We start from the raw sequence: 27,086 nt of genomic DNA, 5'->3' as shown, positions 1-27,086 counted from the left end.
GGGACTTTACCTAGCAGGGTCTTGTAGATGACATGGAGCCAGTGGGTTTGGCGACGAGTATGAAGCGAGGGCCAGCCAACGAGAGCGTACAGGTCACAATGGTGGGTAGTATATGGGGCTTTGGTGACAAAACGGATGGCACTGTGATAGACGGCATCCAATTTGTGGAGTAGGGTATTGGAGGCTATTTTGTAAATGACATCGCCAAACACACATGCTTTGTTTGTAAATGATGTCTTGGAGTGTTGGAGTGTCGGAGTGTTGGTAGTGTTGGAGTGTTGGAGTGTTGGAGTGTTGGTAGTGTTGGAGTGTTTGGAGTGTTGAGAGTGTTGAGAGTGTTTGGAGTGTTGGAGTGTTGGAGTGTTGGAGTGTTGAGAGTGTTGAGAGTGTTGGAGTGTTTGGAGTGTTGGAATGTTGGGAGTGTTGGAGTGTTGGAGTGTTGGAGTGTCTGAGTGTCGGAGTGTTGGGAGTGTTGGAGTGTTGGAGTGTTGGGAGTGTTGGAGTGTTGGAGTGTCTGAGTGTCTGAGTGTTGGAGTGTTGGGTGATGGAGTGATGGAGTGTTGGAGTGTTGGAGTGTTTGGAGTGTTGGGAGTGTTGGAGTGTTGGAGTGTTGGGAGTGTTGGAGTGTTGGAGTGTTGGGAGTGTTGGAGTGTTGGAGTGATGGAGTGTTGGAGTGTCTGAGTGTCGGAGTGTTGGAGTGTTGGAGTGTTGGATGATGGAGTGATGGAGTGTTGGAGTGTTCCCCTTGCTCTCTGTAAAACATTTAAATTGTGCCATCTGGTTTTGCTTAATATAATATAAGCACTTTGAAATTATTTATGTATATTTTTACTTTATATTCTTAACTGACTTTCACTTTTACTTGAGTCATTTTCTATTAAGCTGTTTTACTAATTGGGAACTCCCCCCCCCCCGCCCACCACCACAGCAGAGAACACGTGTGGCGGGACGTTGAGAGGGCCCAGTGGGATCATCTCCAGCCCTGAATTCCTCAGTGACCTGTCCAACGCTGGGGAATGTAAGTGGACGGTGCTGGCTGACCCCGGAGACACCATCTCACTGGTGTTCACTGACTTCCAGATAGAGGACAAACACGGCTCTCTGGAGATAGAAGGATCAGAGCCGCCCAGTATCTGGTGAGTGGGATTGTTTATGTTTTTTTTAAAGTTAATAACACTTTTAAACTAAAGCCAACTGATGTAAAAAAATAATTATAATTAGGTGAGTTTTTATCTTTGTCCTGTTTCACACATATATACAAGTGTGTTTTATACTCGTGAAATGGAAATGTGACTTTTGTTGTTTGTTGCATATTCCATTTCCCCTATGAGACACCCTCGGAGAGTTGGGGTCACGGTCAGGGGTCTGCCCTTATCAACGGCTACCCTGGAGAAATGTAGGGTTAAGTGCCTTGCTCAAGGGCACGTCGACAGATCTCTTCACTTTGGTTATACCTATAATGTGTTTGAGAAACACAACTGTCTGGAGGTAGAAATATCAGAGTTACACAGTATTATTATCTGACCCTGCTGGTAATCTATGAACGTTTGAACGTCTTGGCCATGTTCTGTTATAACCTCCACCCGGCACAGCCAGAAGAGGACTGGCCACCCCTCATAGCCTGGTTCCTCTCTAGGTTTCTTCCTAGATTCTGGCCTTTCTAGTGAGTTTTTCCTAGCCACTGTGCTTCTACATCACATTTTAGTTGTTGTATATTTGAGATTCTTAAAAGCCGTTTGCCTTGATGACAGTTTTGCACACTCTTGGCATTCTCTCTGAGAAATACAGGTTCACTCTATCCAATCAGAACAACAGGATCAACGTAAAGCCCGCCTTTCTCTTAACCGACAGCCAGTTGAGTTAATAGGACCATGTAGAACCTCGGACACGACTGATATGAGAAAGATCCTGGTAACACAAAGTTTTTCTTCTTCTTTAGATCACAGAAAATTACAACAACAAAAAAAAATACTCTGATCATAAATCGGATTCAGATAATTGTCCATATTCGTTACGATACTCATTTTGGCCGACTACTAGGCACACCCCACTACAGACAGTTTTGTGAGAAGGGCGACATAGGAGGATATGAAGGGAGACATAGGAGGATATAGTGGATTGAGACACAGCCCATGCAAACAAACAGATATCTAGTTTTAACAGATATCTCTAGTTTTAATAGATATCTCTAGTTTTAACAGATATCTCTAGTTTTAACAGATATCTCTAGTTTAAACAGATATCTCTAGTGTAAACAGATATCTCTAGTTTTAATAGATATCTCTAGTTTAAACAGATATCTCTAGTTTTAAACAGATATCTCTAGTTTTAAACAGATATATCTAGTTTGAACAGATATCTCTAGTTTTAATAGATATCTCTAGTTTTAACAGATATCTCTAGTTTTAATAGATATCTCTAGTTTTAACAGATATATCTAGTTTTAAACAGATATCTCTAGTTTTAAACAGATATCTCTAGTTTTAACAGATATCTCTAGTTTGAGCAGATATCTCTAGTTTTAACAGATATCTCTAGTTTGAGCAGATATCTCTAGTTTTAACAGATATCTCTAGTTTTAACAGATATCTCTAGTTTTAATAGATATCTCTAGTTTTAACAGATATCTCTAGTTGTAACAGATATCTCTAGTTGTAACAGATATCTCTAGTTTTAACAGATATCTCTAGTTTGAGCAGATATCTCTAGTTTTAACAGATATCTCTAGTTTGAGCAGATATCTCTAGTTTTAACAGATATCTCTAGTTTTAACAGATATCTTTAGTTTGAGCAGATATCTCTAGTTGTAACAGATATCTCTAGTTTTAAATCTCTAGTTTTAACAGATATCTCTAGTTTTAACAGATATCTCTAGTTGTAACAGATATCTCTAGTTTTAAACAGATATCTCTAGTTTTAAACAGATATCTCTAGTTTTAAACAGATATCTCTAGTTTTAAACAGATATCTATAGTTTTAACAGATATCTATAGTGTAAACAGATATCTCTAGTTTTAACAGATATCTCTAGTTTTAACAGATATCTCTAGTTTTAACAGATATCTCTAGTTGTAACAGATATCTCTAGTTTTAACAGATATCTCTAGTTTTAAACAGATATCTCTAGTTTTAACAGATATCTCTAGTTTTAACAGATATCTCTAGTTTTAACAGATATCTCTAGTTTTAACAGATATCTCTAGTTTTAACAGATATCTCTAGTTTTAACAGATATCTCTAGTTTTAAACAGATATCTCTAGTTTTAAACAGATATCTCTAGTTTTAACAGAGATCTCTAGTTTTAACAGATATCTCTAGTTTTAACAGATATCTCTAGTTTGAACAGATATCTCTAGTTTTAACAGATATCTCTAGTTTTAACAGATATCTTTAGTTTGAGCAGATATCTCTAGTTGTAACAGATATCTCTAGTTTTAAATCTCTAGTTTTAACAGATATCTCTAGTTTTAACAGATATCTCTAGTTGTAACAGATATCTCTAGTTTTAACAGATATCTCTAGTTTTAAACAGATATCTCTAGTTTTAACAGATATCTCTAGTTGTAACAGATATCTCTAGTTTTAACAGATATCTCTAGTTTTAAACAGATATCTCTAGTTTTAACAGATATCTCTAGTTTTAACAGATATCTCTAGTTGTAACAGATATCTCTAGTTTTCACAGATATCTCTAGTTTTAACAGATATCTCTAGTTTTAACAGATATCTCTAGTTTTAAACAGATATCTCTAGTTTTAATAGATATCTCTAGTTTTAATAGATATCTCTAGTTTTAAGAGATATCTCTAGTTTTAATAGATATATCTAGTTTTAATAGATATCTCTAGTTTTAAACAGATATCTCTAGTTTTAACAGATATCTCTAGTTTTAACAGATATCTCTAGTTTTAAACAGATATCTCTAGTTTTAACAGATATCTCTAGTTGTAACAGATATCTCTAGTTTAAACAGATATCTCTAGTTTAAACAGATATCTCTAGTTTAAACAGATATCTCTAGTTTTAAACAGATATCTCTAGTTTTAACAGATATCTCACTTAAACTGATGGATTTTAATGGAGGTTTTCATTATGTCACTTAGATTGATGCACCGGTGCGTCAATAGACTCTAAGGGTATAATTGTATAAATCCCTTTCCTATGGTACTACAGCCAATGCACCAATGCACCAATGTACCATCTACAGTTCACAGTCCCTTTTCCAGTTGGACAGGTAACTGTCAGCATTTAAGTTATTGCCTACCCAGTCCCCAGTCCCCAGTCCCCAAGTCCTAGACCTTTCCTCTCTAAGTTATTACATTACATTACATTTAAGTCATTTAGCAGACCCAGTAAGCCTTTGACCTTTCATCTCTAAGTTATTACCTACCCAGTCCCCAGTCCCCAAGCCCTAGACCTTTCCTCTCTAAGTTATAACCCTAACCAGCCCCCAAGCCCTAGACCTTTCCTCTCTAAGTTATTACCTACCCAGTCCCCAAGCCCTAGACCTTTCCTCTCTAAGTTATAACCCTACCCAGTCCCCAAGCCCTAGACCTTTCCTCTCTAAGTTATTACCTACCCAGTCCCCAAGCCCGAGACCTTTCCTCTCTAAGTTATAACCCTACCCAGTCCCCAAGCCCTAGATGTTTCCTCTCTAAGTTATAACCCTATCCAGCCCCCAAGCCCTAGACATTTCCTCTCAAAGTTATAACCCTACCCAGTCCCCAAGCCCTAGACCTTTCCTCTCTAAGTTATAACCCTACCCAGTCCCCAAGCCCTAGACCTTTCCTCTCTAAGTTATAACCCTAACCAGTCCCCAAGCCCTAGACATTTCCTCTCTATGTTATTGCCTACCCAGTCCCCAGACCCCAAGCCCTAGACCTTTCCTCTCTAAGTTATTACCTACCCAGTCCCCAGTCCCCAAGTCCTAGACCTTTCCTCTCTAAGTTATTACCTACCCAGTCCCCAGTCCCCAAGTCCTAGACCTTTCCTCTCTAAGTTATTACCTACCCAGTCCCCAGTCCCCAAGCTCTAGACCTTTCCTCTCTAAGTTATTACCTACCCAGTCCCCAAGTCCTAGACCTTTCCTCTCTAAGTTATAACGTACCCAGTCCCCAAGCCCTAGACGTTTCCTCTCTAAGTTATAAACCTACCCAGTCCCCAAGCCCTAGACCTTGAAGAGTTCAGTGTGCAGCCAGGAATGCAGACATTTCAGAGAGGCTCAGTAATTCCCTATCTAGTGCGCTACTTTTGACCAAGGCTCCCTGTAAAGGGGTTAAAGTGCCAGTTGGGACGCGGTCATTGAGTGTCTCAGTAACTGAATGCTTTTTTTTTCATTCTTCCTACAATATTTGTGTCATTTAGATTTCAGTAAAATGGCTCAGTGTGCAGAAAAGGTCACGTTATGTGAAATCAATTACCTTCTAAACTCCCAGAGGAACACCCTATTTCTTCCACTGACAGGATGGATTAGAAAAGCTCCTAGTATTTTTGAATTCACAAAGTCATTTTCACTGACTGTCGAGATCACGCCCATTGTTCACGCCCTCTTACGCCTTTAGCCCCACCCATTCAGCATTGTTCACGCCCTCTTAAGCCTTTAGCCCCACCCATTCAGTATTGTGCACGCCCTCTTAAGCCTTTAGCCCCACCCATTTAACATTGTTCATGCCCTCTTAAGCCTTTAGCCCCACCCATTCAGCATTGTTCACGCCCTCTTATGCCTTTAGCCCCACCCATCTCTTTAAGGATTCACATGAGGTCATGTGATAATGATTTAAAGTGGTAGTAGCCTACAATAAGGAACAATTCCATTTCAACAGAAAGTGTGCAGATAAAAATACGTTATATAAATATTAGTTGATGCTTACCCAGATACACTTGTCTAAACCCAGATACACTTGTCTTAAACCCAGATACACTTGTCTAAACCCAGATACACTTGTCTAAACCCAGATACACTTGTCTAAACCCAGATACACTTGTCTAAACCCAGATACACTTGTCTAAACCCAGATACACTTGTCTAAACCCAGATACACTTGTCTAAACCCAGATACACTTGTCTAAACCCAGATACACTTGTCTAAACCCAGATACACTTGTCTAAACCCAGATACACTTGTCTTAAACCCAGATACACTTGTCTAAACCCAGATACACTTGTCTAAACCCAGATACACTTGTCTAAACCCAGATACACTTGTCTAAACCCAGATACACTTGTCTAAACCCAGATACACTTGTCTAAACCCAGATACACTTGTCTAAACCCAGATACACTTGTCTAAACCCAGATACACTTGTCTAAACCCAGATACACTTGTCTAAACCCAGATACACTTGTCTAAACCCAGATACACTTGTCTAAACCCAGATACACTTGTCTTAAACCCAGATACACTTGTCTAAACCCAGATACACTTGTCTAAACCCAGATACACTTGTCTAAACCCAGATACACTTGTCTAAACCCAGATACACTTGTCTAAACCCAGATACACTTGTCTAAACCCAGATACACTTGTCTAAACCCAGATACACTTGTCTAAACCCAGATACACTTGTCTAAACCCAGATACACTTGTCTAACTCAGATACACTTGTCTAAACCCAGATACACTTGTCTAAACCCAGATACACTTGTCTAAACCCAGATACACTTGTCTAAACCCAGATACACTTGTCTAAACCCAGATACACTTGTCTAAACCCAGATACACTTGTCTAAATATCTAAACCCAGATACACTTGTCTAAACCCAGATACACTTGTCTAAACCCAGATACACTTGTCTAAACCCAGATACACTTGTCTAAACCCAGATACACTTGTCTAAACCCAGATACACTTGTCTAAACCCAGATACACTTGTCTAAATATCTAAACCCAGATACACTTGTCTAAACCCAGATACACTTGTCTAAACCCAGATACACTTGTCTAAACCCAGATACACTTGTCTAAACCCAGATACACTTGTCTTAAACCCAGATACACTTGTCTAAACCCAGATACACTTGTCTAAACCCAGATACACTTGTCTAAACCCAGATACACTTGTCTAAACCCAGATACACTTGTCTAAACCCAGATACACTTGTCTAAACCCAGATACACTTGTCTAAACCCAGATACACTTTTCTAAACCCAGATACACTTGTCTAAACCCAGATACACTTGTCTAAACCCAGATACACTTGTCTAAACCCAGATACACTTGTCTAAACCCAGATACACTTGTCTAAACCCAGATACACTTGTCTAAACCCAGATACACTTGTCTAAACCCAGATACACTTGTCTAAACCCAGATACACTTGTCTAAACCCAGATACACTTGTCTAAACCCAGATACACTTGTCTAAACCCAGATACACTTGTCTAAACCCAGATACACTTGTCTAAATTGATGGGTCACGTGGAATAAATGCTTTAACCCCGAGCCACATCCAGTGGTGGAAAAAATAATACATGGTCATACTTGAGTAAACGTGTAAATCATTTAAATTCCTTATATTAAACCAGACGGCACAAAAAAACAAACAATTATTGTGCCTGGGGCACAATGTACTTAAATATCAAAAGTAAAAATAAACAATTTCAACTTCCTGATATTAAGCAAATCAGACGGCATAATTGATTTTTTAAAAATTGATGGGTAGCCAGGGGCAACACTCCAACACTCAGACATCATTTACAAACAAAGCATTTGTGTTTAGTGAGTCCTCCAGATCAGAGGCAGTAGGGACGACCAGGGATGTTCTCTGTTTAGTGAGTCCTCCAGATCAGAGACAGAGGTGACCAGGGATGTTCTCTGTTTAGTGAGTCCTCCAGATCAGAGGCAGTAGGGATGACCAGGGATGTTCTCTGTTTAGTGAGTCCTCCAGGTCAGAGGCAGTAGGGACGACCAGGGATGTTCTCTGTTTAGTGAGTCCTCCAGATCAGAGGCAGTAGGAATGGACCAGGGATGTTCTCTGTTTAGTGAGTCCTCCAGATCAGAGGCAGTAGGGATGACCAGGGATGTTCTCTGTTTAGTGAGTCCTCCAGATCAGAGGCAGTAGGGATGACCAGGGATGTTCTCTGTTTAGTGATTCCTCCAGATCAGAGGCAGTAGGGACGACCAGGGATGTTCTCTGTTTAGTGAGTCCTCCAGATCAGAGGCAGTAGGGATGACCAGGGATGTTCTCTGTTTAGTGATTCCTCCAGATCAGAGGCAGTAGGGACGACCAGGGATGTTCTCTGTTTAGTGAGTCCTCCAGATCAGAGGCAGTAGGGATGACCAGGGATGTTCTCTGTTTAGTGAGTCCTCCAGATCAGAGGCAGTAGGGACGACCAGGGATGTTCTCTGTTTAGTGAGTCCTCCAGATCAGAGACAGTAGAGGTGACCAGGGATGTTCTCTGTTTAGTGAGTCCTCCAGATCAGAGGCAGTAGGGACGACCAGGGATGTTCTCTGTTTAGTGAGTCCTCCAGATCAGAGACAGTAGAGGTGACCAGGGATGTTCTCTGTTTAGTGAGTCCTCCAGATCAGAGACAGTAGGGATGGACCAGGGAGTGACCACACTCTTGATAAGTGTTTGAATTAGACAATTTTCCTGGTCAAAATGTAACGTGGTACTTTTAAGTGTTAAAGAAATTGTACGGAGTAAAAAGTACATTACTTTCTTTATGAGGTAAAAGATGTCAAAAATATAAATAGTAAAGTAATGTACAAATAACAACAACAAAAAAACAGACTTAAGTAGTACTTTAAAGTATTTTACACCTCCGCCCAAATGCCTTCACTCCGGTACATTATCATACTTGATATACTGTTACACACACACTTACATTAGCATACTTGATATACTGTTACACACACACTTACATTAGGATACTTGATATGCTGTTACACACATACTTACATTATCATACTTGATATACTGTTACACACACTTACAATAGCATACTTGATATGCTGTTACACACACACTTACATTATCATACTTGATATACTGTTACACACACACTTACATTAGCATACTGTTACACACACACTTACATTAGGATACTTGATATACTGTTACACACACCCTTACATTAGCATACTTGATATACTGTTACACACACCCTTACATTAGCATACTGTTACACACACTTACAATAGCATACTTGATATGCTGTTACACACATACTTACATTATCATACTTGATATGCTGTTACACACATACTTACCATAGCATACTTGAAATACTGTTACACACATACATTAGCATACTTGATATACTGATACACACACACTTACATTAGCATAGTTGATTTAAAAAATATATTTTTACCTTTATTTAACCAGGCAAGTCAGTTAAGAACAAATTCTTATTTTCAATGAACAGGCAGTTAACCCACTGTTCCTAAAAGTAAATAAAGTCCATGATTGATGTCCAAATACCTCCTTTACGTTTAGTTCCAAAATCCAAATTCATGACGTGCAGGCCAGACGAAAAGTCAACAAGTTCTATTACAGCTCGTAGAAATATGTCAAACGATGTATAGATCAATCAATCTTTAGGATGTTTTTAACATAAATCTTCAATAACGGCGAATTCCTTTGTCTGTAGAAATGCAATGGAAGGCAGCTAACTCGGGGGGGCGAGCCTGAGTCAATCAGCTCTTATTCCCTCATCCTTCACAGCTAACTCGGGGGGGGCGAGCCTGAGTCAATCAGCTCTTATTCCCTCATCCTTCACAGCTAACTCGGGGGGGCGAGCCTGAGTCAATCAGCTCTTATTCCCTCATCCTTCACAGCTAACTCGGGGGGGCGAGCCTGAGTCAATCAGCTCAGCTCGTTTACAAAAACGCTGTCGACAACCGTCAGTGGGAAGAAGTAGTGACTTTCTGGATCGTGCCACGCTGACTCTCTCTCTCTCATATCATAACACGTTTTGAAATCAGTGGAATACAACGGGCCAAATAAACGGAAACAACCCAGGGTGTCTTACCCAACGGGTTGTTAAAACAGGACTAGTAAAGGTCTGTTAATACAGGACTAGTAAAGGTCTGTTAATACAGGACTAGTAAAAGTCTGTTAATACAGGACTAGTAAAAGTCTGTTAATACAGGACTAGTAAAGGTCTGTTAGTTCAGGACTAGTAAAGGTCTGTTAATACAGGACTAGTAAAGGTCTGTTAGTACAGGACTAGTAAAGGTCTGTTAATACATTACTAGTAAAGGTCTGTTAATACAGGACTAGTAAAGGTCTGTTAATACAGGACTAGTTGTAATGAACTTCGTCTGTTGTTTGGAGAGAGTCAGACCGAAATGCAGCGTGTAGGTTACTCATGACTTTTAATGAAGAAAATAGCGGTACATGAAATAACTGAAAATACGAAAACAACAAACGAGTGAAACTAATTACAGCCTATCTGGTGACTAACACAGAGACAGGTACAATCACCCACGAAATACAACGCGCACTCAGGCTGCCTAAATACGGTTCCCAATCCGAGACAACGAGAATCAGCTGACTCCAATTAGGAATCGCCTCAGGCAGCCAAGCCTAACTAGACACACCCCTAATAATACACACTCCCAATTAATACAACCCCAATACGAAATACAACATATAAACCCATGTCACACCCTGGCCTACCCAAACATATAACAAAAACACAAGATACAATGACCAAGGCGTGACAGTTTGTCGATAAATTCAGAGCAGCAATGTTTGCAGTTATTTGTAGTTCTGTTATGCAGGTGAATGAGGACCCAAAAGCGACTTGGCGAAAACAGAGTCTTTATTCCAGTAAATGGCAAAAGTAATACTCCTGGACAATAAAAGAAGAAAACAAAACATGAAAAAACTTAAATCCACTCGTAGTGACGAGGACAGACTGAAGACTCGACCATTGACTGCAGGTTGCCTCGGGAAGGCACCGACCGTAGCAGACTAAGACACCTGCTCACACGCAGCATCTGAAGGAGACAAGACACGACAGGGCGAGACAATGACACAGCACAGCGAACATCATACAAGGATCCGACAAGGACAGAAGCGGAAAACAAGGGGAGAAATAGGGACTCTAATCAGAGGACAAAATAGGGGACAGGTGTGAAAAGACTAAATGAGTGAGTTAGGAGAATGAGGAACAGCTGGGAGCAGGAACGGAATGATAGAGAGAGGAGAGAGAGGGAGGGGGAGAGAGAGGGATAGAAAAAGGGAACGAACCTAATAAGACCAGCAGGGGGAAACGAACAGAAGGGAAAGCATAATGACAAGACAATATAAGACAAAACATGACAGTACCCCCCCACTCACCGAGCGCCTCCTGGCGCACTCGAGGAGGAATCCTGGCGGCAACGGAGGAAATCATCAATCAGCGAACGGTCCAGCACGTCCCGAGATGGACCCCAACTCCTCTCCTCAGGACCGTAACCCTCCCAATCCACTAAGTACTGGTGACCACGTCCCCGAGAACGCATGTCAATGATCCTACGTACCTTGTAAATAGGTGCGCCCTCGACAAGGACGGGGGGGAAGACGAACGGGGTGCGAAGAAAGGGCTTGACACAGGAGACATGGAAGACAGGATGGACGCGACGAAGATGTCGCGGAAGAAGCAGTCGCACAGCGACAGGATTGACGACCTGGGAGACACAGAACGGACCAATGAACCGCGGAGTCAACTTACGAGAAGCTGTCGTAAGGGGAAGGTTACGAGTGGAATGCCACACTCTCTGGCCGCGACAATACCTAGGACTCTTAATCCTACGTTTATTGGCGGTTCTCACAGTCTGCGCCCTGTAACGGCAAAGTGCAGACCTCACCCTCCTCCAGGTGCGCTCACAACGTTGGACAAACGCCTGAGCGGAGGGAACGCTGGACTCGGCGAGCTGGGACGAGAACAGAGGAGGCTGGTAACCCAGACTACTCTGAAACGGAGATAGCCCGGTAGCAGACGAAGGAAGCGAGTTGTGAGCGTATTCTGCCCAGGGGAGCTGTTCTGCCCAAGACGCAGGGTTTCTAAAAGAAAGGCTGCGTAGTATGCGACCAATCGTCTGATTGGCCCTTTCTGCTTGACCGTTAGACTGGGGATGAAAACCGGAAGAGAGACTGACGGAAGCACCAATCAAACGACAGAACTCCCTCCAAAACTGTGACGTGAATTGCGGACCTCTGTCTGAAACGGCGTCTAACGGGAGGACATGAATTCTGAACACATTCTCGATGATGATTTGTGCTGTCTCCTTAGCGGAAGGAAGCTTAGCGAGGGGAATGAAATGTGCCGCCTTAGAGAACCTATCGACAACCGTAAGAATCACAGTCTTCCCCGCAGACGAAGGCAGACCGGTAATGAAGTCTAAGGCGATGTGAGACCATGGTCGAGAAGGAATGGGAAGCGGTCTGAGACGACCGGCAGGAGGAGAGTTACCTGACTTAGTCTGCGCGCAGTCCGAACAAGCAGCCACGAAACGGCGCGTGTCACGCTCCTGAGTAGGCCACCAAAAGTGCTGGCGAATAGAAGCAAGAGTACCTCGAACGCCGGGATGGCCAGCTAACTTGGCAGAGTGAGCCCACTGAAGAACAGCCAGACGAGTAGAAACAGGAACGAAAAGAAGGTTACTAGGACAAGCGCGCGGGCGACGCAGTGTGAGTGAGTGCTTGCTTAACCTGTCTCTCAATTCCTCAGACTGTCAACCCGACAACACGCCCATAAGGAAGAATCCCCCTCGGGATCAGTAGAAGCCACAGAAGAACTAAAGAGACGGGATAAGGCATCAGGCTTGGTGTTCTTATTACCCGGGCGATAAGAAATCACAAACTCGAAAAGAGCGAAAAACAACGCCCAATGAGCTTGACGTGCATTAAGTCGTTTGGCAGAACGGATGTACTCAAGGTTCTTATGGTCAGTCCAAACGACAAAAGGAACGGTCGCCCCCTCCAACCACTGTCGCCATTCGCCTAGGGCTAAGCGGATGGCGAGCAGTTCGCGGTTACCCACATCATAGTTGCGTTCCGATGGCGACAGGCGATGAGAAAAATAAGCGCAACGATGAACCTTATCGTCAGACTGGAAGCGCTGGGATAGAATGGCTCCCACGCCCACCTCTGAAGCGTCAACCTCGACAATGAATTGTTTAGTGACGTCAGGAGTAACGAGGATAGGAGCGGACGTAAAACGCTTCTTGAGGAGATCAAAAGCTCCCTGGGCGGAACCGGACCACTTAAAGCACGTCTTGACAGAAGTAAGAGCTGTGAGAGGGGCAGCAACTTGACCGAAATTACGAATGAAACGCCGATAGAAATTAGCGAAACCTAGAAAGCGCTGCAACTCGACACGTGACCTTGGAACGGGCCAATCACTGACAGCCTGGACCTTAGCGGGATCCATCTGAATGCCTTCAGCGGAAATAACAGAACCGAGAAAAGTGATGGAGGAGACATGAAAGGCGCACTTCTCAGCCTTCACGTAGAGACAATTCTCTAAAAGGCGCTGGAGTACACGTCGAACGTGCTGAACATGAATCTCGAGTGACGGTGAAAAAATCAGGATATCGTCAAGGTAGACAAAAACAACGATGTTCAGCATGTCTCTCAGTACATCATTAACTAATGCCTGAAAAACAGCTGGAGCATTAGCGAGACCAAACGGCAGAACCCGGTACTCAAAATGCCCTAAAGGAGTGTTAAACGCCGTTTTCCACTCGTCCCCCTCTCTGATGCGCACGAGATGGTAAGCATTACGAAGGTCCAACTTAGTAAAGAACCTGGCTCCCTGCAGAATCTCGAAGGCTGATGACATAAGGGGAAGCGGCTAACGATTCTTAACCGTTATGTCATTCAACCCTCGATAATCCACGCAGGGGCACAGAGTACCGTCTTTCTTCTTAACAAAAAAAACCCCCGCCCCGGCAGGAGAGGACGAAGGCACTACGGTGCCGGCGTCAAGAGAAACAGACAAATAATCCTCGAGAGCCTTACGTTCGGGAGCCGACAGAGAGTATAGTCTACCCCGAGGGGGAGTGGTCCCCGGAAGGAGATCAATACTACAATCATACGACCGGTGAGGAGGAAGGGAGTTGGCTCTGGACCGACTGAAGACCGTGCGCAGATCATGATATTCCTCCGGCACTCCTGTCAAATCACCAGGTTCCTCCTGAGAAGAGGGGACAGAAGAAACAGGAGGGATAGCAGACATTAAACACTTCACATGACAAGAAACGTTCCAGGATAGGATAGAATTACTAGACCAATTAATAGAAGGATTATGACATACTAGCCAGGGATGACCCAAAACAACAGGTGTAAAAGGTGAACGAAAAATCAAAAAGGAAATAGTCTCACTGTGGTTACCAGATACTGTGAGGGTTAAAGGTAGTGTCTCATATCTGATACTGGGGAGATGACTACCATCTAAGGCGAACATGGGCGTGGGCTTCCCTAACTGTCTGAGAGGAATGTCATGTTTCCGAGCCCATGCTTCGTCCATAAAACAACCCTCAGCCCCAGAGTCTATCAAGGCACTGCATGAAGCAGCCGAACCGGTCCAGCGTAGATGGACCGACATAGTAGTACAGGATCTTGAAGGAGAGACCTGAGTAGTAGCGCTCACCAGTAGCCCTCCGCTTACTGATGAGCTCTGGCTTTTACTGGACATGAATTGACAAAATGTCCAGCAAATCCGCAATAGAGGCACAGGCGGTTGGTGATCCTCCGTTCCCTCTCCTTAGTCGAGATGCGAATACCTCCCAGCTGCATGGGCTCAGTCTCTGAGCCGGAGGAAGGAGATGGTTGCGATGCGGAGAGGGGAAACACCGTTAACGCGAGCTCTCTTCCACGAGCTCAGTGACGAAGATCTACCCGTCGTTCTATGCGGATGGCGAGTGCAATCAAAGAGTCCACACTGGAAGGAACCTCCCGGGAGAGAATCTCATCCTTAACCTCTGCGTGGAGTCCCTCCAGAAAACGAGCGAGCAGCGCCGGCTCGTTCCAGTCACTAGAGGCAGCAAGAGTGCGAAACTCTATAGAGTAATCCGTTATGGATCGATCACCTTGACATAGGGAAGCCAGGGCCCTAGAAGCCTCCCTACCAAAAACTGAACGATCAAAAACCTGTATCATCTCCTCTTTAAAGTTCAGGTAATTGTTAGAACAATCAGCCCTTGCCTCCCAGATAGCTGTGCCCCACTCTCGAGCCCGGCCAGTAAGGAGTTTTATGACGTAAGCAGCCCGAGCTCTCTCTCTTGAGTATGTGTTGGGTTGGAGAGAGAACACAATATCACACTGGGTGAGAAAGGAGCGGCACTCAGTGGCACTCTGCCCGGCACTCTGCCCGGAGTAACAAGGTGGGTTATTAACCCTAGGCTCCGGAGACTCGGCAGACCAGGAAGTAGCTGGTGGCACGAGACGAAGACTCTGGAACTGTCCAGAGAGGTCGGAAACCTGAGCGGCCAGGGTCTCAACGGCATGACGAGCAGCAGACAATTCCTGCTCGTGTCTGCCGAGCATAGCTCCCTGGATCTCGACGGCAGTGTTACGAGAATCCGTAGTCGCTGGGTCCATTCTTGGTCGGATCCTTCTGTTATGCAGGTGAATGAGGACCCAAAAGCGACTTGGCGAAAACAGAGTCTTTATTCCAGTAAATGGCAAAAGTAATACTCCTGGACAATAAAAGAAGAAAACAAAACATGAAAAAACTTAAATCCACTCGTAGTGACGAGGACAGACTGGAGACTCGACCATTGACTGCAGGTTGCCTCGGGAAGGCACCGACCGTAGCAGACTAAGACACCTGCTCACACGCAGCATCTGAAGGAGACAAGACACGACAGGGCGAGACAATGACACAGCACAGCGAACATCATACAAGGATCCGACAAGGACAGAAGCGGAAAACAAGGGGAGAAATAGGGACTCTAATCAGAGGACAAAATAGGGGACAGGTGTGAAAAGACTAAATGAGTGAGTTAGGAGAATGAGGAACAGCTGGGAGCAGGAACGGAACGATAGAGAGAGGAGAGAGAGGGAGGGGGAGAGAGAGGGATAGAAAAAGGGAACGAACCTAATAAGACCAGCAGGGGGAAACGAACAGAAGGGAAAGCATAATGACAAGACAATATAAGACAAAACATGACAAGTTCTCCATGGCTAACGTTATAACATAACATAATATCTATACAAAAACACTGTAATAGAAAGGATTATCTACACATTACGAGCAGCTCATTTTATAGACGCAAGATGCAACACCGTAGACCAATACAAACTTATCTCTCGGCATGTCCAACCCACTCTTTATCTCAGCCAATCATGGCTAGTGGGAAGGTTGCTCTCGCTTTTTCTGTGGCTAAACCAACTAGACTTGTAAATTTAACAATTTTATGCGTATTTACAGATTATATTATTTTTACGTTCAAAAGGCTCTCCTGTGAGGTTGTGACTTGTGACAAACACCTAGTGTCCTGAATCTACCTAGTGTCCTGAATCTACCTAGTGTCCTGAATCTACCTAGTGTCCTGAATCTACCCAGTGTCCTGAATCTACCTAGTGTCCTGAATCTACCTAGTGTCCTGAATCTACATAGTGTCCTGAATCTACCAAGTGTCATGAATCTACCTAGTGTCCTGAATCTACCTAGTGTCCTGAATCTACGTAGTGTCCTGAATCTACCAAGTGTCCTGAATCTACCTAGTGTCCTGAATCTACCTAGTGTCCTGAATCTACCTAGTGTCCTGAATCTACCTAGTGTCCTGAATCGGGTCACATACGTAGTGTTGAAGAGGAAACAGAGAAACACTGTCAGTGTTAAAAAAAGAGAGAGTTTGATTGGATGGAATCTAAATACCACACAAGGATAACAGGATGAATGTCATCAAAATGACTCGAACTCAAATGTATCGTGTCTTGACTATCATTCATGTGATTGATGGTTATTTTTTAAAATAAAATAATTACATACCACGTTAAATTATTACTCGATTAAATTACTCACGTAACAATTCATTAAGTAGTAATCTAGGGCACCGTACATAGTAATAGTAATAATTGGGGCACCACGGAAAAAAGTTACTATCTTCCGACTAAACAGTAAAGATATAAATATCTCTTACATCAATTCACAGAATCTTATTTACCGTCAGACTCGTTCTGAATGTTGTCCTTGGATATCTGCACAAACCCATCAATGATGAATCAGCAATATACAAATTGGCTTAATTATTTATTTACTAACTAACTAACTAAATAATCACACAGATTAAATAAACACACAAACAGAATAGCTTACACATTGATTACTACAGTTTTGTGGCCAAAAGTTTTGAGAATGACACGAATATTAATTTTCACAAAGTCTGCTGCCTCAGTTTGTATGATGGCAATTTGCATATATTCCAGAATGCCAGTAAGATTGCACCTAAATCAACCATTTATCGGATCATCAAGAACTTCAAGGAGAGCGGTTCAATTGTTGTGAAGAAGGCTTCAGGATGCCCAAGAAAGTCAAGCAAGCGCCAGGACGTCTCCTAAAGTTGATTCAGCTGCGGGTTCGGGGCACCACCAGTACAGAGCTTGCTCAGGAATGGCAGGACACACACACACATGTTTTGGGCATCCGTAACAAAGCTTGTCCGGAGAAGACAAGGTGAGCGCTACCATCAGTCCTGTGTCATGCCAACAGTATAGCACCCTGAGACCATTCATGTGTGGGGTTGCTTCTCAGCCAAGAGAGTGGGCTCACTCACAACATTGCCTAAGAACACAGCCATGAATAAAGAATGGTACCAACACATCCTCCAAGAGCAACTTCTCCCAACCACCCAGGAACAGTTTGGTGACAAACAATGCATTTTCCAGCATGATGGAGCACCTTGCCATAAGGCTAAGTGGCTCGGGGAACAAAACATCAATAATTTGGGTCTGTGGCCAGGAAACTCCCCAGACCTTAAGCACTCGGGGGGTAAAGGACATTCTCTTCTTTTGTCATAACGTCTGGGCTCACGTGGGCGTGGCCACTGACTTGGTTAAGATTTTATTTGAAAAACAATTCACTCATTTAGAAGGCTAACATCATATTACATTTTCTCACAAATAGTTTCGTATTTAATCATACAAGTTCCACAACATCTAGATGTAAATCTTATCACTGGGGAATATACACATTCAGAGAAAGAGTTATGTTGTTCTAACTGTCCCTATTGTCACGCTTGAATAAATGATTCAGAGGAATGTGTAATAGTTTAAAAAATGTTTTAACCTAAATTACGGCTTGCCGTGTAAAGGCACGGGGACGAAAACCAAACAATCACGTAACAAAAACACAGGGTTTAAACCCAAAACAAATACATAACACACTCGCACAATGGTTAACGCTACGGGACGAGAACCGTAATCATCAGCGCAATCCACAAGGGCCCCAAAGCCCAAAACAACACAACACGCCCCAACGGACATAGAAACAATAATGAACAAAGTGCACATATATACAAATACAATCCGTGGGCCAAGTGTGCGTAATGAAAGTTCCATCCGTGACACTTAGTTACATCACAAATTAGAAAATGAATTCGACATGATTGTTCTTTAAGTATCCACAGACCCTTCCAATTTTTGGGGGCGAATATAGAAATATTGTTTCATTATTCAACCTTTTGATGTTACCATATTGCAACGTCTCTCTCTCTCTCTGTGGTAACAAAGGGGATTTAACTTCCATTTCTAAAAGAGTGGGAGACTGAATTTTCCTGCAGGTATTTACGACAATCATAAAACTGTGGTGGCAAAGAAAGAAAGAGAGAGAGAGAAAGAGAGAGAGAGAGAGAGAGAGAGAGAGAGAGAGAGAGAGAGAGAGAGAGAGAGAGAGAGAGAGAGAGAGAGAGAGAGAGAGAGAGAGAGAGAGAGAGAGAGAGAGAGAGAGAGAGAGAGAGAGAGAGAGAGAGACAGAGAGAGAGAGAGAGAGAGAGAGAGAGAGAGAGAGAGAGAGAGAGAGAGAGACAGATAGAGAGAGAAAGAGAGAGAGAGAAAGAGAGAGAGAGAAGAGAGAGAGAGAGAGAGAGAGACAGAGAGAGAGAGAGAGAGAGAGAGAGAGAGAAAGAGAGAGAGAGAGAGAGAGAGAGAGAGAGAGAGAGAGAGAGAGAGAGAGAGAGAGAGAGAGAGAGAGAGAGAAAAAAAAATGTCTTTGGGTTGTGTTATTCAATAATTATACTGTGTAGTACTGGTAACAGTCTGATATATCTCAGGTTCAGTGTATTTATTGGAATTATGGCGCTGTACACCGTTGAAAAACACCTCAAAAAAGTCCCTTCACACCTCAGAAACACCGATTTGCATCCTTACTGTTGCACCACTTGTTCCCTTGTTATTTATTTATTTTTGAACTTTTATTTAACTAGTCTTGTCAGTTATTAAGAAGAAATTCTAATTTACAATGACTGCCGGCCAAAAGTAGACAGCGCTGGGCCAATTGTGCGCCGCCCTATGGGACTCCGCAATCATGGCCGGTTGTGATACAGCCTGGAATCGAACCAGGGTCTGTAGTGACGCCTCTAGCACTGATATACAGTACCTTAGACCGCTGCGTCACTCGGGCCCGGAGCCCTGTCCAGAACCTTTACTGTTGTTGTATTGACGACCTGTCCAGAACCTTGTTTATTAGCTGTGTGTTGTATTGACTGTTTGACCTGTCTAAAACCTTGTTTAATAGCTGTGTGTTGGGTTTGTATTGTGTTGCATTGACTGTGTGTGAAGCTGAGGAGAGGCCGGGAAGGAGAGAGGGAGGGATGCAGGAAGGCAGGTCAGGGAGGGAGAGAGGGAGGCAGGTGGAGAGAGGGGGAGGGAGGGAGGCAGGTGGAGAGGGAGAGAGGGAGGGAGGGAGGCAGTATGTTCCCTATATAGTGTGGTTCTGGCCCTTTGGGCCCTGGTTATAGTAATGCAGTATGTTCCCTATATAGTGTGGTTCTGGTTCTGGCCCTGTGGGACCTAGTTTTAGTAGTGCAGTATGTTCCCTATATAGTGTGGTTCTGGTTCTGGCCCTGTGGGCCCTGGTTATAGTAGTGCAGTATGTTCCCTATATAGTGTGGTTATGGTTCTGGCCCTGTGGGCCCTGGTTATAGTAGTGCAGTATGTTCCCTATATAGTGTGGTTCTGGTTCTGGCCCTGTGGACCCTGGTTATAGTAGTGCAGTATGTTCCCTATATAGTGTGGTTATGGTTCTGGCCCTGTGGGCCCTGGTTATAGTAGTGCACTATGTTCCTTATATAGTGTGGCTCTGTCTCTGGCCCTATGGGGCCTGGTTAAAGTAGTGCAGTGTAAATGGGTTAGGATGCTACTCAACCCTGGCCTGGTTAGCCAGACAAACCAGCGCAAACCTCTGGCAGGGAGAGAGCACAGTTGTGTGATGTTCCTACCAGTCATTACTGTGATGTTCATACCAGTCATTAATGTGATGTTCCTACCAGTCATTAAAATGCCATTAAAATGTAATTTACCACCTTCACAAGTGCCGTCTCAGTGCTATGATGGGGTCTAAAACCAGACTGAAGCATTTCGTATACATTGTTTGTCTTCAGGAAGGCAGTGAGTTGCTGTGCAACAGCCTTCTCTAAAATTTTTGAAAGGAATGGAAGATTCGATATAGGCCGATAGTTTTTTAGATTTTCTGGGTCAAGGTTTGGCTTTTTCAAGAGAGGCTTTATTACTGCCACTTTTAGTGAGTTTGGTACACATCCAGTGGATAGAGAGCCGTTTATTATGTTCAACATAGGAGGGCCAAGCACAGGAAGCAGCTCTTTCAGTAGTTTAGTTGGAATAGGGTCCAGTATACAGCTTGAAGGTTTAGAGGCCATGATTATTTTCATCATTGTGTCAAGAGATATAGTACTAAAACACTTGAGCGTCTCTCTTGATCCTAGGTCCTGGCAGAGTTGTGCAGACTCAGGACAACTGAGGTTTGGAGGAATACGCAGGTTTAAAGAGGAGTCCGTAATTTGCTTTCTAATAATCATAATCTTTTCCTCAAAGAAGTTCATGAATTTATCACTGCTAAAGTGAAAGTCATCCTCTCTTGGGGAATGCTGCTTTTTAGTTAGTTTTGCCACAGTATCAAAAAGGAATTTCGGATTGTTCTTATTTTCCTCAATTAAGTTGGAAAAATAGGATGATCGAGCAGCAGTAAGGGCTCTTCGGTACTGCACGGTACCGTCCTTCCAAGCTAGTCGGAAGACTTCCAGTTTGGTGTGGCGCCATTTCCGTTCCAATTTTCTGGAAGCTTGCTTCAGAGCTCGGGTACTTTCTGTCTACCAGGGAGCTAGTTTCTTATGAGAATAAATTGGAGTGGGTCTAGGGTGTCAGGTAGGGTGGAGGTGATATGGTCCTTGACTAGTCTCTCAAAGCACTTCATGATGACGGAAGTGAGTGCTACGGGGCGGTAGTCGTTTAGCTCAGTTACCTTAGCTTTCTTGGGAACAGGAACAATGCTATATAGACTATAGCAGCTGTGTCTGATAACCATGTTGTTATAGACTACAGCAGCTGTGTCTGATAACCCTGTTCTTTAGATAGCAGATACTGGTTGTTTCTCTTTCTCTTCTTGTCCTTGAAGTAACAGGGGTCGTGTTCATGTGGAGAAACAGATAGTCTGGAACAGGACAGACATGACAGGTGATTGAACCGGTCAGATTACAGAGGCTGTTATGTCTGTATCTTTACCCTGCAGGTTATCTGGTGTGAATATACCAGCGCCCGTCATCAGCAACAAGAACTGGCTAAGACTCCATTTTGTGACCGATAGGAGTCATCTAAATAAAGGATTCACACTTCAGTATCAAGGTAAGACACAATCAACCGATGATTGAATGAATTCATTGTCGCGTTTGATAACCGTAAAATGTTTGTGTTTTTTTCCACCTGAAAGTCTTTGTAGTTGGATAATAACCAGAAGGGACAAGGAGGACCAAGGAACTCTTTATACATTTACCTGACTATTTTTGTGTTGCCATGTTCAACAGGTCCTCCTTGTTCTTTGATACCTAATAAGCCCTAATAACCACTCATGACCACTCATAACCCCTAATAACCCCCAATAACCACTCATAACCCCTAATAACCACTCATGACCACTCATAACCCCTTATGACCACTTATAACCCCTGATAACCACTTATAACCCCTGATCACCCCTGATAACCCCAGATAACCACTCATAACCCCTTATGACCACTTATAACCCCTCATAACCCCTTATAACCACTCATAACCCCTTATAACCACTCATACCCCCTGATAACCACTTATAACCCCTGATAACCCCTGATAACCCCAGATAACCACTCATAACCCATTATAACCTCTCATAACCCAGAATAACCTCTCATAACCCATAATAACCTCTCATAACCCCTTATAACCACTCATAACCCATTATAACCACTCATAACCCATAATAACCTCTCATAACCCCTAATAACCACTCATAACCCCTTATAACCACTCGTAACCCCTGATAACCACTCATAACACCTAATAACCCCATATAACCACTCATAACCCCTTATAACCACTCATAACCCACAATAACCACTCATAACCCACAATAACCCCTCATAACCCCTAATAACCACTCATAACCCCTGATAACCACTCATAACCCCTAATAACCCCATATAACCACTCATAACCCCTTATAACCACTAATAACCCATAATAACCCCTAATAACCCCATATAACCACTCATAACCCCTAATAACCACTCATAACCCCTTATAACCACTCGTAACCCCTGATAACCACTCATAACACCTAATAACCCCATATAACCACTCATAACCCCTTATAACCACTCATAACCCACAATAACCACTCATAACCCACAATAACCCCTCATAACCCCTAATAACCACTCATAACCCCTGATAACCACTCATAACCCCTAATAACCCCATATAACCACTCATAACCCCTTATAACCACTAATAACCCATAATAACCCCTAATAACCCCATATAACCACTCATAACCCCTTATAACCACTAATAACCCATAATAACCCCTAATAACCCCATATAACCACTAATAACCCATAATAACCCCTAATAACCCCATATAACCACTCATAACTCCTTATAACCACTCATAACCCATTATAACCACTCATAACCCCTTACCAAAGAGTACTTTCTACCTACTACTTTTCTGATGATCTCATGTACCCGTCCAGCATTTCATCCTAATCTTGTCTACTGATCAGTGACCAGTTCCATTCACTCTTCTCTGATTGGTTAAAGACTAATGATGTCTTTGTTCTAGTTGTAATCCCTCCAGACCAAAGCCCCTCCCCATCCCCCCTGATTGGTCAAATTGTTACAGGTGTATTATACTCTGCAGAGCCAGACAGAGTTCTATAATACATTACCTTCCCATTCTCCTTTACCAGGACTTTGAAGATAGTGTTTATAAAGCAGCCTAACAGCTAGCCAGCCAATCCAGGCCATACGTGAACAACTATTTTCTCAATGATGGTGTTTCGCTGTAGTGCATATAGTGCACTACTTTTAACCAGATCCCCTGATTGTATGATGGTATGGTGGTATGATGGTATGATGGTATGATGGTATGATGGTATGATTGTATGATGGTATGATGGTATGATGGTATGATGGTATGATGGTATGATGGTATGATGGTATGATTGTATGATGGTATGATGGTATGATGGTATGATGGTATGATGGTATGATGGTATGATGGTATGATTGTATGATGGTATGATGGTATGATGGTATGATGGTATGATGGTATGATGGTATGGTGGTATGATGGTATGATGGTATGATGGTATGATGGTATGATTGTATGGTGGTATGATGGTATGATGGTATGTCACAAAGACAGTTTTCGGGTTATATCTGATAATTCATTGCAGCCACTTGGCTTCCTAGGTTCTAATCAGTCCCTGATTAGAGGGGCACAATGAAAACAAGGCTGCGGCCCCGTCTCTGTCTTGGAGGGTTCAAGGGGATTGTTTTCTGATTCATCCTATTATATTATATTATATTATATTCATTCATATTCATAAAAAGGTCGATTTGGATTCAATTGGGTACCTTTTCACCCCCTGTAAACACGTCAGTTGCAAAGACAATCAATCTAATATATTTTTATATGGAATTTATCAATGAAGTTATGGTCATGCCACTGAAATGACACCCTATTCTGTTTGTAGCAGGGATAATGGCTCACTCTTCTGTTTGTAGCAGGGATAATGGCTCACTCTTCTGTATGTAGCAGGGATAATGGCTCACTCTTCTGTTTGTAGCAGGGATAATGGCTCACTCTTCTGTTTGTAGCAGGGATAATGGCTCACTCTTCTGTTTGTAGCAGGGATAATGGCTCACTCTTCTGTTTGTAGCAGGGATAATGGCTCACTCTTCTGTTTGTAGCAGGGATAATGACTCACTCTTCTGTTTGTAGCAGGGATAATGACTCACTCTTCTGTTTGTAGCAGGGATAATGACTCACTCTTCTGTTTGTAGCAGGGATAATGGCTCACTCTTCTGTTTGTAGCAGGGATAATGACTCACTCTTCTGTTTGTAGCAGGGATAATGGCTCACTCTTCTGTTTGTAGCAGGGATAATGGCTCACTCTTCTGTTTGTAGCAGGGATAATGGCTCACTCTTCTGTTTGTAGCAGGGATAATGGCTCACTATTCTGTTTGTAGCAGGGATAATGGCTCACTCTTCTGTATGTAGCAGGGATAATGACACCCTATTCTGTTTGTAGCAGGGATAATGGCACCCTAATCTGTTTGTAGCAGGGATAATGGCTCACTCTTCTGTTTGTAGCAGGGATGATGGCACCCTATTCTGTTTGTAGCAGGGATAATGGCTCACTCTTCTGTTTGTAGCAGGGATAATGGCTCACTCTTCTGTTTGTAGCAGGGATAATGGCTCACTCTTCTGTATGTAGCAGGGATAATGGCTCACTATTCTGTTTGTAGCAGGGATAATGGCTCACTATTCTCTTTGTAGCAGGGATAATGGCTCACTCTTCTGTATGTAGCAGGGATAATGACACCCTATTCTGTTTGTAGCAGGGATAATGGCTCACTCTTCTGTTTGTAGCAGGGATAATGGCTCACTATTCTGTTTGTAGCAGGGATAATGGCTCACTCTTCTGTATGTAGCAGGGATAATGACACCCTATTCTGTTTGTAGCAGGGATAATGGCACCCTAATCTGTTTGTAGCAGGGATAATGGCTCACTCTACTGTTTGTAGCAGGGATAATGGCTCACTCTTCTGTTTGTAGCAGGGATGATGGCACCCTATTCTGTTTGTAGCAGGGATAATGGCTCACTCTTCTGTTTGTAGCAGGGATAATGGCTCACTCTTCTGTTTGTAGCAGGGATAATGGCTCACTCTTCTGTATGTAGCAGGGATAATGGCTCACTATTCTGTTTGTAGCAGGGATAATGGCTCACTATTCTGTTTGTAGCAGGGATAATGGCTCACTCTTCTGTATGTAGCAGGGATAATGACACCCTATTCTGTTTGTAGCAGGGATAATGGCTCACTCTTCTGTTTGTAGCAGGGATAATGGCTCACTATTCTGTTTGTAGCAGGGATAATGGCTCACTCTTCTGTATGTAGCAGGGATAATGACACCCTATTCTGTTTGTAGCAGGGATAATGGCACCCTAATCTGTTTGTAGCAGGGATAATGGCTCACTCTACTGTTTGTAGCAGGGATAATGGCTCACTCTTCTGTATGTAGCAGGGATAATGACACCCTATTATGTTTGTAGCAGGGATAATGGCTCACTCTTCTGTTTGTAGCAGGGATAATGGCTCACTCTTCTGTATGTAGCAGGGATAATGGCTCACTCTTCTGTATGTAGCAGGGATAATGACACCCTATTCTGTTTGTAGCAGGGATAATGACTCCCTCTTCTGTATGTAGCAGGGGTAATGGCTCACTTTTCTGTTTGTAGCAGGGATAATGGCTCACTCTTCTGTTTGTAGCAGGGATAATGACTCACTCTTCTGTATGTAGCAGGGATAATGACTCACTCTTCTGTATTTAGCAGGGGTAATGGCTCACTTTTCTAAAACAAATATGAATCCGATAGCAATTATTCATGATGTTCGTTGCTCATAAGGGGCTTTGTGTTATGACTGAACTCAAACCGCCACTGTGTCTTCCTCTCATCTAATGCTGGAACTTTCTTTTATCTAATGCCATTGTTTTTTATTGCTCTCATCCAGTGAAAAGCTCTGGTGAGCAGAAATCCAGAGGAGTAAAGTTACTACCGGGAAAGGACAACAATAACAAATGGTCTCTGAGTAAGTTTCCTATGTGTCTTTATGCTAATCACTTCCTGTGTGTGTTTGTGTTTGTGTTTGGGCTATTTGCTTGTTTGAGACGGGGTGGTTCTTTGTTTTAAGCTGGGGCGTTTAGCTACACTCATAGAGAAAAGGGTTCCAAAAGGGTTCTTTGGCTGTCCCCATAGGAGAACCCTTTTGGTTCCAGATAGAACCCCTTTGGTTCCAGATAGAACCCTTTTAATTCCAGATAGAACCCTTTTTGGTTCCAGGTAGAACCCTTTTGGTTCCAGGAAGAACCATGTTTTGGTTCCAGGTAGAACCCTTTTGGTTCCAGGAAGAACCCTTTTGGTTCCAGGTAGAACCCTGATTGGTGTGTTCCAGGAATCAATAACCCTTAAACAGTAACATTGGTTCCAGGAAGAACCAATTTTGGTTCCAGGACAGAACATTTTGTTTCTACATTGGTGAATGTTTCTATAGTGAATCAACAAGCCTGATAAACAGTAGCATTGTGTTTCTACCTGATTGGTGTGTTTCTATAGTGGATCAATAAGCCTGATAAACAGTAACATTGTGTTTCTATAGTGGATCAATTAGCCTGATAAACAGTAACATTGTGTTTCTATAGTGGATCAATTAGCCTGATAAACAGTAACATTGTGTTTCTATAGTGGATCAATTAGCCTGATAAACAGTAACATTGTGTTTCTACCTGATTGGTGTGTTTCTATAGTGAATCAATAAGCCTGATAAACAGTAACATTGTGTTTCTATAGTGAATCAATTAGCC

At 42.9% G+C, this 27,086-nt stretch overlaps 1 long non-coding RNA gene across 1 annotated transcript; it reads left to right on the top strand.

Moving 5' to 3' along the window:
• The first annotated feature begins 1,016 nt into the window (after nt 1-1,016).
• LOC124026551 lies at nt 1,017-26,314 on the top strand. The gene is made up of 3 exons (XR_006837292.1): nt 1,017-1,136; nt 21,690-21,802; nt 26,237-26,314. It is a non-coding gene; the product is annotated as an uncharacterized LOC124026551 (long non-coding RNA).
• The last annotated feature ends 772 nt before the right edge of the window (nt 26,315-27,086 follow it).

The sequence above is a fragment of the Oncorhynchus gorbuscha genome, unplaced genomic scaffold (assembly GCF_021184085.1).
Source record: "Oncorhynchus gorbuscha isolate QuinsamMale2020 ecotype Even-year unplaced genomic scaffold, OgorEven_v1.0 Un_scaffold_2764, whole genome shotgun sequence".
Taxonomy (NCBI): Eukaryota; Metazoa; Chordata; class Actinopteri; order Salmoniformes; family Salmonidae; genus Oncorhynchus; species Oncorhynchus gorbuscha.
Note: the sequence above shows the minus strand (reverse complement) of the source record. Positions and strands in the feature narration are given on the sequence as shown.